This window comes from Cucumis melo, chromosome 2, assembly GCF_025177605.1.
Source record: "Cucumis melo cultivar AY chromosome 2, USDA_Cmelo_AY_1.0, whole genome shotgun sequence".
In the NCBI taxonomy this organism is placed as follows: domain Eukaryota; kingdom Viridiplantae; phylum Streptophyta; class Magnoliopsida; order Cucurbitales; family Cucurbitaceae; genus Cucumis; species Cucumis melo.
Genome location: NC_066858.1, coordinates 21,462,700 through 21,476,259, shown reverse-complemented (window position 1 = coordinate 21,476,259; position 13,560 = coordinate 21,462,700).

Here is a 13,560-nt window from a genome sequence, read left to right as displayed (position 1 = left end):
TTGATTTTGTACATATATATACTACTGCATACTACATTTATGTTCTGTGATTTATTACAAATATACTACTGCATACATTCAATAATACAGAAATTGAAGTTGTCATCCTCCACCGAATGTAAAATGTTCAGTTGGTCGACCAAAGAAGATTGGAATTCCTTCTAAAATGGAGTTTAAGAGACGCGTTAAATATGGTCGTTGTGGACATGTTGCCCATAACAAAAAAAGATACAAATTTTCTTTATTGAATTAGTTTTTCCTTCTTATTATTAGATTTTTAGTATGTTGTTTCAGAATTTTATTTGAAATATTCATATTCCAGTTTTTAGTTCAATTATTTTATTTCATATTTTTTCATAAATTTTCAGCATACAAATCAAAGTTCCTCAATTTATTATATTTAATATACTACCCTTCACACATAATTACTATTGTTTCAAACATAACTTATTATTTTTTACATATAATATGAATATTTGAAATAAAATACATAAATCTATTTAACAAATTGAAAACACAACTTTTCATTCATAAAATATACAATGTATTATTTCATATATACTATTCATAAATCAATTTAACATATCCTATTTTTCGGCAAATGCAAGTCAATTTATATATATTATTATATATATGAAGGGGTATATATACACTAAATAACATAACCGATATATCATAATTTTTGAAAACTGTATGTCAACATATATTTATATAAATTGTATATATCAAGTGGTATATATCTAAATGCAATATTATGGAATCAAATTTTAAAACGTTCTAGGAAATCTACGATGTTATATATGAATTGTTATATAAATGAAGTGGTATATGTCTAAAACAAATCTTTGGGAATAAAACATTAAACGTTATAGGAACACTATGATTTAATGGAGTACAAAAAAATATAATGAATTGAGGAAGACAACTAACCGGATGTATGAGGCGAACGAAAGGACGAAAAAAATTGAGATAATGTGCAGGCTGATGGATTTGGTGAAGAAATTCAATTTCGACGGATGGAATTGGTGAAAATGTTGAGATAATGTGTATAGGTGAACGAATGAAAAAACGAAACTGAATGGAATTGGTGAAGAAATTCAATTGATTTCCGGCGGAGGATGTAAAGGAATTGGTGAAGAAATTGGATAATGTGCAGGCGGCAAACGACATAGATGAGAAATTAAGTGGAGATGATTTGATTAAGAAGCGAGGGGACTCTCGACGCACAAAAACATCAGTGAAAATGGTAAAAACGTCGGGAAAAGGATTCCCGGTGCAGAAAGCAACGTCGGAAAGGTCGTCGGAAGTAATAGGTCTGGAGAATAATTCCCGACATCATCATTTCTGATGTCACCTATGCGTCGAAAATAACTACTCTCGACGTGATCATTATATCCGATTTCACTTACGCGTTGGGAAAAACTATCCCTGACTTGTCGTGTGCAACGTATTCCCGAAGTTTGTTGCATCGGAAATTCCTTTTTATATGTAATTTTTTTAAATATGTAATTTTTATTTTTTTCTAAAATATTTTCCCGTAATGTTTTTCAAACAAGTTTCTATTTTGTGAAATATTCACATTCGTTTTGGATTAAATTAAAGGAAATTCAAAATAAGTTAGTAAGTTACGAAATACAAACACAAATTCAACAAAAAAAATTTAATATTGATAATACAAGGAAGTTCAAAAAATATAATAGCGTTCATAATACAAAAAAATATAATGTTATAATACAAAAAAGTGCAAAGAAAGTCGTATATCTCCTAACAAGCCTCGTACGCCATTCTACATCGCGGATCCTACGATGATACAAAAGTGGCTAAGTTTAATACATTTATAGCCATATCATCAATATATACCGTCATTTAAAAAACTTAAGAATAATGGAAACATATATACGTACTGCGAAGCTAGGGATCATGTGGTGGTCCTTGTTGTGCCTGAGTCATGTCTTGTATCAGCTTTCACATTTGTTCCACTTATGAAGCTAACGCTTGGTGATTTCTTGTCTGCTCTTCAATTCATTCCAAAGCTTGATCAAGCTTAGCTTGTAATTGAATCTCTCTTTTTGTGGACTGCGAACATGACGCCAAGGAATTGCACACACTTGTCGTCTTGCGGGCCTTCGACTTGGGTTCCCAACCAAGGCCTTTTAAGTAGCCTAGTCGTCTACCCAACACCTGATCGCATATCTCATCCAGAGAGTGGCTGACTACCCTCTGGGGTAGGTTGAGACTGGAGTTTCATCATTTGATTCTAGAACAAATTTAAAAACTAAGTTAGTAAAAAAACATTATCAAAGAGGACAATTAATAAGGGCATAAGTGTTGCTTCGATAGCTTACATGCGCATCCTTTGCGACCTGCGATACGAACGTCTCGGCTTGAACTTGTGTTTTCCAAAACAACTCCAAACGGTTGATGATTGACTCCCCTCTTTGCTCAGTGAGCTCGTGTTGTCGTTGTAGAAACGACTTTGACCCATTTCTATGATTGTAAGGCTTCTTCTGTCTAGCAGCCTTGTTTATCCATGATTGCTCTTGCATGAAAACAATTATATTGTTTATTTCTTAAACATATTAAAAGTTGAAATCATAATTAACCATGAAAAATGGTTCAATTGTTCACCTGGAATGCACGACTAATGTAATGGTCACAGAGGAAGTGTCAATCCGCAGCTAAAATATCGGTATTAAATCCGAAACTCTCACGTCCCACCAATAGGTTTGATGGGTTGGCATGAGCCTCCTCGGGGTCGCTGTACTTTTTAAAGTACCTGTGACAGTCATCCTGAAACTTTTTAAAGGTGCTGAGCATCTGATGCTCAACAAACCTGTTCATTGCTTGATCATTGAAATCAAGCACAAAAAACCGCTAAACATTATAAAAATAACACATTAGCTTGGTTAACTTAAATATGTTTCAAATGAAATCAGAAATGTGTAGTGGACTTACACTTTATAGAACAATTTCGAAGACAAAAAAAGCCTATAGATTCACAATAAAAAATACCAAAAATTCCTCGTCAACCGCCTAATATATTTGGTGTTTAGATTTGACTATTGTTCGGTACACGATCGTTTGGATTTGGTCGTTTAGATTTGGATAGCGAAACCTAAACGATTTAGTTTTTCAATTCTATCGTTTAATTTGATTACATGATCGTTTAGATTTGGTTACAGTCTCGAGATTTGGTCCTTTAGATTTGACTACACGATTGTTTAGATTTGGAGTAGCCAAATCTAAATGATTTTTGTTTTTCAAAATTTGGTATACGATCGTATAGATTTAGCTAAACGAAAAATTTCAAGATTCTTTGGTATGTGATCGTTTAGATTTGGCTAAACGATTTTTTTTTAATTCTTTTGGTACACGATCATTTACTTTTTTTTTTTTACACAATCATTTAGATTTGGCTACTTCAATCTAAACGATTTTTTTTTCAAGATTCTTTATACTCTAAACGACCTAAAAAAAGAGAAGGAAAAAAGAAGTTGGATGGAAAGAAATCGCAGCAGGAAAAAAAAAAAAAAAAGAAAAAAGAGAGGAAAGGAATCATAGTGGATGGGAGAAGAAAGAATGACAAACCTGAAATATTTAAAAAATTGTTAATTTTATGGGCTTTTTTACCCGGGTTATAAATATTTTAGTAGTTTTGTTATATTTATGGAATTTTATCAATATAATATATGAAATAAAAATTGTAAGTTTGTAACCCAATCTTTATCCTACAATTTACTTTGTAATTTAAATTTTAAATGAGATGGAAATATTTTTTTTTGAGAATGCAAATTTAAATTTGTTGGACTATATATTTTTTTTAAAATATATAAAAATAAATTTAAAAAAGATTCAAATGATTTTACTTCTTTTTTGGCATGATCGGTACTCAAAAATTAAGTTTGTCTACAGAAAAAGTTTCTGAAATTTGTTACAAGTAAATTAGGAAACACTTATCAAACATTATTACTTATATATGGTAAAAAATATAATTATATATAGTAAATTATTATTAGTAAAGTTTTTGAATAAGGGTAAATTGTTTTAGGTATTGAAAGTTCATTTAATCGTGTGTTGGGTACACGACTTTGTTACCTATTTTTTACAATACTTCTACAACAACCTTATTTTTTACCATAATTATTTAAATGATATTATTTTTAAAAAATAGAAAAGATAATTAAAAAAATTATTACAAATAGCAAAATATTGATAGTACTATTTCTAAAATATGGCAAAAATATTAGATTTTATGGATGTTTCATTGATTTGAATTTGCCATCCAATACAAGAGAAATTGAGCACCCAACTAAAAGGAATTTTAATATTTTTTCAAAACAATAATATCTAAATTGTAAACAGAATAGGAAATACTAATTTGTGTTGTTTCTCAAGATTAGGCAAAATTTGAGAAACATTTCCTACAACAAACGAAAACAATTATTAAATAATATGTTTCCTAAAACTAATAAACAAAATCAAGAAATAAGAAACGAGGACGTTATTAAAGAATCTCTAAATTTTTGAAAAAAATATAGAATTGTCCTTATCAGTAATATTTCATTAATATCTTAAATTTTAATTATTATAGTCAAGATACTAAACTGTATTATGAATATTCTAAATTAAAGTTAAGTATTATTAGATGTCCATAACCTCGTTAGGTTATAAATTCATCAATTAACTTCCGCATTAATCTTTATAACCTTTTTGTCCCCTCTTTATATTTAGTTTTGTAACCATTATTCTCACAACCCTATAAATAAATATTATAAAGATCATTTGTATACACATCACAATTGAGTTCAATTGTCTTCTCTTCTTCCTCTCTTCTCTATTCTTCTCTTTTATTGTTTCATTGTTCTTTATTTCATAACAAGTTATCAACATGAGTCTCTACTACTTTAAAGGCTTTGTAGAAATTGATTTTGATTCGTGTTAAAGACTTGCTAGAATTCTCTCTATAATTTTTTAGGTATTTAGAATGTTGTTCAAATATGGTGAGTATTTTGATTTGGATGATTTTGTCGTATATGTATGTATTTGGTGTATTCATCATTGATCTTCTCATCACCATCATTCATATTTCTTGAATTTAAACATAAAGTTAAAAGAGAATTTAAACATTTGATAACTAAGTATGCAATATATGTTAATTGTGAAATTATTTGCTAAGGTCGAGTGGGTATATAGCATTTGACCCAAAATATATTAAGGATGTAGCAAAAATTATAAAAAATTGCAAATATGGCAATTTTTAATGAAAAAGACGAAATTACCCCTACATATATTTTCTTCCACTTTCTTCGCGTTTCAAGCAGATTCTTCGCGAGTGGGAAAGTGCAGACGATTCTTTGCGAATGTAGTCCGTTTCATCCTCTTCCTATTTTCTTCCACTTTCTTCCTCCCATTTGGTTTTTCCGTGCCGGTACTTTCCTCCTCTTTCTATTTTCTTCCACTTTCTTCCTACTTCCATTTGGTTTTCCGGTGCCGGTGCCGTTCTGCCCTACTACTTTCTTCTATTTTATTTTCCTTCCGCCACGCTGCAGGTACTATTTTCTTCTATTTTGTTTTCATTCCACCGCACTACATTCTACGCTGTGTTTTTCAGTTTGTGTCTATCAATGATGTGTTTCTATCACTGATTTAGGGTTTAACTTGTTTATGTTGAAATGTTTAACATGCAGATCTGTTTTAGGTTTGTGTGTTAGTGTATAGGGTTAGGGTCTATCGGTGATATATTTGTATCACTGATAGTCTTGAGGGATATTTAGTTTGTTTGCATTGGGATGTTAGTAGATAACCATTTAACGGGCATTGTTGTTGCCTAGGGTCTATCGTTGATATGTTTCAATCCCTGATAGTCTTCGAAGATGTTTAGCCTGTTTGACTTGGGAAATTAGTAAAAGCTCTAGTCTAATTTAGATTTTGTGTGTTATGTTGCTTAGGGTCTGTCAGTGATAAGTTTCTATCACTGATTAATGAATTTGGAGGATGTTTAACTGGTTTATGATGGAATGTATAACATGCTGATCTGTTTTAGGTTTGTGTGTTAGTGTATAGGGTTAGGGTCTATCAGTGATAATTTAGTTTAATGTATATTTTTAGTTTAGTGTATAGGTTTGTGTGTTAGTGTATATTTTTATGTGATGTTGTTTATGTTCTATCAGTGATATGTTTCTATCAGCTTGAAGTATGTTTTACTTTGTTTATGTTGGATTGTTATTATATGTTTGTATCACTGATATGTTTGGGGGATGTTTAGTTCATTGGGTTGATGTGTTTGTTGTAATTTTAATAGATGGATAAGAAAAAAGATATTATGGAAAGCGAACCAAATGAAAAATGTGCAAAAAGAGTCTCAACACATGAAGCTTCATCAAGCAAAAAGAAGATAAAAAAAGAGAAGGTATTCCATTATATATATATATTGTTTTGTTTCTAAGTTAGTATGTTGCATATTTGTAACAATTATTTTGCTCTAAACAGGGAAAACAATTAATTATTCCCAAAGAAATGTGGAAGTCAACCTTAAGAATCACTGTGCACTGTAATCTACAAACTTCTGACCATATTATCGAAAGTTTATCACCTAGTTGTCTAGACTTGTTTAAAGAAGGACCATTTGGGCACTTGATAAATTTTAAAATGACAAAAATACCTTTACAACTATTAGCACACTTGATTAGAAGACAATGTGTCTCAACGGACAACAATGTTCTTCTTTTCAACATCGAAGGTAACATTGTGGAGTTTGGACTGCGAGATTTTTGTTTGATTACAGGATTAAATTGTGGTGAATATCCTATAGAAGATGTTTTAGATGCAACGGAAGAAAATGAGTCTATGGTTAAACAATTGTTTTTTAGAAATAACACTTCCATTAGTAGACAAGAATTGAAGACTGCTTTTAACTATCACTGTAAATCCTGCACCGATGAAGAAGAGCTAGTAAAATTAGCCAACCTTTACTTCTTGTACAATGTTTTAATTCCTAAACAAAATCACAATATGTTGGATTTAAAACATGTAAAGATGTTGGATGATAAAGAGAAGTTTAGGAATTATCCTTGGGGAAGGTTGTGCTTCAGTCTTACAAAGCAATTCATTCAAAATGCGGTGAAATCCAAAAGAAAGTCTAAGAACTTAGAAACAGAATCTAAAGCGTGTGCCTTTCTACAAGGCTTCCCTATGGTTCTAGCTTACTGGGCATACGAAATACTTCCTCAACTTGCTAGTGGGTATGTGACAAGAATAGGGAAAGGGTGTCCAAGAATATTAAATTGGGAATCCAGTGAACAACTCGATTGGCAAGATCTTGAAGATAACATCTTTCTGGAAAAAAATGTAAGTTTCATTTGTTTTCGTTTCTAGTATTTTCTAAATTTGTTGTTACTAAGTGATAGATCCATATCAGTGATAGATCCTTATCAATGATAGATCCTTATCAGTGATAGATCCATATCAGTGATAGATCCTTATCAGTTATAGATCCATATCAGTGATAGTTTCTTTCTTGTTTAACACTGATTATATATTTTGTTTTTTAGCTATCTGTGGTCCCCATTGTTGCATCAGAAGAAGAAATGAAATCTGAGTACTTCAGATATTTTTTGGAATTAGAAAATGATAAATTGGATGAAGAAGCATGTGCTATGAAGGAAAGCAATATGGCAGAAAGAATATCTTCTTTACATGAAGATATTCAAGATTTAAAAAAACAGCAAAAAAGAATTTTGAGTGTGTAACAACCCAACTTTCCGGACTAAGCTGAGGTCACTACCAAATACCAAAACTCGACCATTCAACATACAATTTAAAATGGACCAGTTACGATTCATTAAAGCATTAGATACCTTACAAAAAGACAGTTTCGGGCCCTATTTTAAATCAATCATAAAAAGTCTCAAATAAAAACTCAAGTCATCAGTTCAAAATCGCAAGTCAAACATTCTGACAAAATACATAGCGGAAGCGATAAGAAAACCAGACGCGTCCATATGGCCTTCACGCGTCCTTCCTGCCTCTCGTCGGTCTGCCCCTCGCTGTGCCCTTACCTGAAAAGTTAAAGAAGAGAAAAGGGTGAGTATAAACATACCCAGTAAGGGACCCACTACTGGGCCCGTTAGGGGACAACAGTTAACTTCCTATTTGGGGGTACCCTATATAACAGTCTAGTGGTTCCGTAGAACGCACATATCAGTCTAGTGCTCCCGAAGGATGCACATATCAGTCTAGTGTTCCCGAAGGATGCACACATCAGTCTAGAGCTCCCGAAGGATGCACATATCAGTCTAGTGCTCCCGAAGAATGCACACATCAGTCTAGTGCTCCCGAAGGATGCACACATCAGTCTAGTGCTCCCGAAGGATGCACCTATCCGTAAGGCACACTACCCCATAGATGAAGCTAACCGTTACCCCTCAGTCCATACTAAACCGTCTACATCAGTCACACCCCAACGGCATTCATATTACAGTTCCGCCATAGGCTTTGTCAGTCAGATAGTATAGGTTTAAACAACTACACCCTCAGTTGCTATACGCATCACCAATTCGCACACCATTAGGGAAAACCCTAGACCCAATCAACTAACCAACCAAAACCGGACTCACTGTCCTTCCCCGTCCAAACTCCATGATCAACATCCAGACCAATGATTACTACATACTGAACCGTAACTTCAAGGTCCATCAACATAAAATCCCAATCTACAATTAGCAGTCACAGTACCTTTACAACAGACAAAAATATAATAACAGTGCTTAACAGTCAACACACATACAGTTATTCAGTACAGTCACTAACGTGTAATCCCCTGTGGATTATTACGTTTTCAGCCTCGACCCGAGGTCCAGTAGTAGGAAAACCCTTACCTGAATACTCGGTTATGCCCCTCGATCGAATCCACGCTCAACGGATCAACCTAAACGAAAACACAACGGTTTTAGTTGATGACTCTAGTAGAAGTCGTTTTAAAAGGTCCGAAACGACACCCGTTGACTTACCCAAGGAAAGGAAAGCTATCTCCAAACAAGCCTGCCGCAGAACCCGAGGGCTTAAACGTCAATTCCTTACTACCTTTAAGGGGTGAAAGATAGGATCAAAGCTTATTCCAATAATCAACTCGAATCGGATATGGCAACATTAGGGAATTCATCAAAACAAATCCTTACCGAAGACTCACCGTGACCCGAAGTGGAGGAAGGAAGGCTTAGGTGGCTCGGCTCAGCTCGGCTTGGCCTCGGCTCACGGCTCGGCTCACTCTCGGCTCAGCTCGGCTTGACCTCGGCTCACAGCTCGGCTCAACTCGGCTCGGCTCGGCTTGGCCTCGGCTCAGCTCGGCTCGGCTCGGCTCGGCTTGGTTCTCGGCTCGGCTCGGCTCGGCTTGGTTCTCGGCTCGGCTCGGCTCGGCTTGGTTCTCAGCTCGGCTCGGCTTGGTTCTCGGTTCGGCTCGGCTCGGCTCAGCTTGGTTCTCGGCTCGGCTCGGTTCGCGGCTCGGCTCGTGGCGCGGCTCGTGGCGCAGCCCAACTCTGTCTCCGGTTCGGGTCGGCTGGGATTCGCGATTCGGGTCGGGTCCGATTGAAACCGGAGCAACCACGCGCGACGGATTTCGGCGTTCGACGACCGGGATGATTCGCAGCTTGTCCGACGACTGGCCCTACTTCCACGCGGCGGAGGGCGACGGCGGATACGGTCTGACGGAGGATGCACGACGGCGTTTGGGTGTTTGAACCCGAGAGGAGACCCGAAATGGTAAGAAGGCCGCGGCGGACAGCTTCGACGACGTGGACAGAGACGGAGGCGTGCGCGATGGAAGGAAAAGGAGAGATAAACGGGCGGCGGCTTGTGAAACGTTGAAGACGGTGAAGGAGAGGAAGAAGATGAGGCGGTGGATGGCGGCGTCGGGAAGAAAACGGAAATGGATGGGGCGCGCGCGAGGTAGGGTTTCCTTCTTCTCTTTTTTTTTTTTTTTAAAAAAAAAAAATATATATATATATATATATGTATGTATGTATTAGGTTAAGGATATTTTAATAACATTTTTAAAATAATAATAATAATAAATAAAATATTATTAAATGTGTATATATATATTAACTCTTAATAATTCTAATTAATAATAATAATATACCAAATATTATTATATATATATATATATATATGTATTAACCTTTATCTAATTAATTAATAATAATAATAAGATTAATAAAAATCAATAAGAGATAATATTGATATTAATTTATATATATAAAGATTATAATAACAATAATAATAATAATATAGTTTCTATTATATTATTATCATACAAATTTACAACCATAAATTCCCGAATTTCAAAAATAAATCCTAAATTTAAAATTCCCCAAAAAAAATTAAATAAGGCGGTAAAAGTTTACCTCGAAAGTTTGGGGCGTTACATTCTTCCCTCTTTAGGGAACTTTCGTCCTCGAAAGTTTTATTCCTCGAATAAATCGGGATAACAGGACCTCATGTCATCTTCTCGCTCCCACGTAGCCTCTTCTACCCGGTGATTCCGCCATAAGACTTTAACCAGAGGGATTTCTTTATCCCTCAACGTTTTCACCTCTCTAGCAAGCACCTCAACGGGTTGTTCAACATAGCTCAAGTTTTCATCAATCTCCAGTGGCTCGTAATCCACTACATGGGATGGATCTGGCACGTACTTCCTCAACATAGAGACATGAAACACATCGTGAACTGTCGAGAGTGATGGTGGCAACGCCAAGCGATAAGCCACAGGGCCAATCCGCTCCAGAATCTCAAACGGCCCAACAAAACGGGGACTCAACTTTCCCCTCCTTTCAAATCGTAAAACTCCTCTCATAGGTGCTACCTTTAAGAACACCTTGTCCCCTATCTCAAACTCAAGATCCTTCCGCCTCACATCTGCATAACTCTTCTGTCTACTCTGAGCGGTATGCATGCGTGATCTAATCTTCTGAATCGCTTCGTTAGTAGACTGAACCAACTCAGGACCCATCAATCTCTGCTCGCCCACCGCACCCCAGCAAACCGGGGATCTACAACATTTGCCGTACAAGGCCTCAAATGGTGCCATGCCAATAGTAGCCTCATAACTGTTATTATAAGCAAATTCCATCAAATGTAAGTGGGAGTCCCAGCTACCTGGAAATTCCAATGCACATGCTCGCAACATATCCTCTTAAACTTGGTTCAGACGCTCAGTCTGACCGTCAGTCTGTGGATGGAAAGCTGTACTAAAGTCTAACCTCGTGCCCATAGCAGTCTGCAAACCCTTCCAGAATTTGGAAGTGAAATGGGCATCTCTATCAGAAACAATCGACACTGGCACCCCATGTAATCTCACTATCTCAGACATGTACAGCTGTGCCCACTTACTAGCAGTATAGGTGGATTTACCCGGGACGAAGTGCGCTGATTTGGTAAGTCTGTCCACCACAACCCAAATCACTGTAAAACCCCTCAGAGTTTTCGGCAGCCCTGTAATGAAATCCATGGACACGTTTTCCCACTTCCATTCCGGTATGCTCAAGGGTTGTAATAAACCCGCTGGCTTCTGCCTTGCTGCCTTAACCTGCTGACACACCAAGCACCTACTAACAAATTCTGCTACTTCCCTCTTCATGTTACGCCACCAATAAACCCGCTTCAGGTCCTGATACATCTTCGTACTACCTGGGTGCATGGAAAATGGGAACTGTGAGCCTCAGATAATAATTCTGTCTTAACCGCACTGTCTGACGGAACACAGAGGCGTCTCTCAAACAACAGTCCACCATCAAAGGATAACGAGAACTCGACCGCTTGCTTTGCCTCTGCTAGGCCACGTTTCTCAACCAGATAAGGATCGTTACTCTGAGCATCAATGATCCTTTGCCTCAAAGTCGGCTGTACCGTCAACTGGGCTAACTGCATAGTGACTGCCCCCACTGACACTGCAATCTCAGCCCGCTCGAGATCCCGATGCAATGGGGCCTGTCGGGTAATAAGTGCTGCCGAATGTGATACCTTTCTACTAAGAGCATCAGCTACCACATTTGCCTTGCCCGGATGATACAGTATCTCACAATCGTAATCCTTCACTAACTCAAGCCACCTTCGCTGTCTCATATTCAATTCTTTCTGAGTAAAGAAGTATTTCAAGCTCTTATGATCCGTGAATATCTGTATCTTTTCACCATATAAATAATGCCTCCATATTTTCAAAGCAAAAACCACTGCTGCCAACTCTAGATCATGTGTAGGGTAGTTCTGCTCATGACTCTTCAACTGACGAGACGCATAAGCGACCACCTTACCCTGCTGCATCAAAACACAACCCAAACCCTTCTTGGAAGCATCACTATAAATCACAAAACTGCCAGAACCATCAGGTACAGTAAGAACCGGTGCAGTAACTAGCTTCTGTTTAAGGTTCTGGAAACTGTCCTCACATGCCTTGCTCCAAACAAAAGGAGCTCCCTTCCTGGTCAACTGAGTGAGAGGAGTAGCTATACGAGAAAAGTTCTCCACAAACCGTCGATAATAGCCCGCTAAACCCAGAAAGCTACGAACCTCACTGACTGTGGAAGGTCGGGTCCAACCGGTGACTGCCTCTATCTTAGCTGGATCCACAGAGACTCCAGCCTTAGAAACCACGTGACCCAGAAAAGACACCTGCTTCAGCCAAAACTCGCATTTCGAGAACTTTGCATACAACTTATTATCCCGAAGTGTTTGCAGAACTATGCGTAAATGCTCCTCATGTTCGGCCTCCGTCTTGGAGTATATCAAGATATCGTCGATAAACACGATCACAAAAGTATCTAGGAACTCCCTAAACACTCTGTTCATCAAGTCCATAAACACTGCCGGAGCATTCGTCAAACCAAAAGACATCACAATAAACTCGTAGTGTCCATACCTGGAACGAAACGCTGTCTTCGGTACATCCCTATCCTTAATCCTCAGCTGATGGTATCCCGATCGAAGATCAATCTTAGAGAACACTGTGGCTCCCTGTAACTGGTCAAATAGATCGTCGATCCTGGGCAAGGGATATCTGTTCTTTACGGTTACCTTGTTCAACTCCCTATAGTCAATGCATAGACGCATCGTTCCATCCTTCTTCTTAACAAATAAAACTGGCGCACCCCAAGGTGACACGCTCGGTCGAATGAATCCCTTATCAAGCAATTCTTGCAACTGCACCTTCAGTTCTTTCAGCTCTGCGGGGGCCATTCTGTAAGGGGCTCTGGATATAGGAACCGTGCCCGGCTCCAACTCTATGGCAAACTCAACCTCTCTGTGCGGAGGTAACCCCGGAAGTTCTTCAGGAAAGACATCCGGATAGTCCCTCACCACCGGTTCTGACGACAGGGATACATCGACCTCTCTAGTATCCACCATGCTCGCTAAGATACCCCAAGTACCCTGACTGAGCAGTTTACTGGCCCTGATGGCTGAGATTACCTGAGGCAACGACTTTGACCCTCCTCCCTTAAATTTAAAACTGGCCATCGAGGGAGGGTTAAACGTTACCTCCTTACGGGAACAATCTATGCTGGCGTGGTG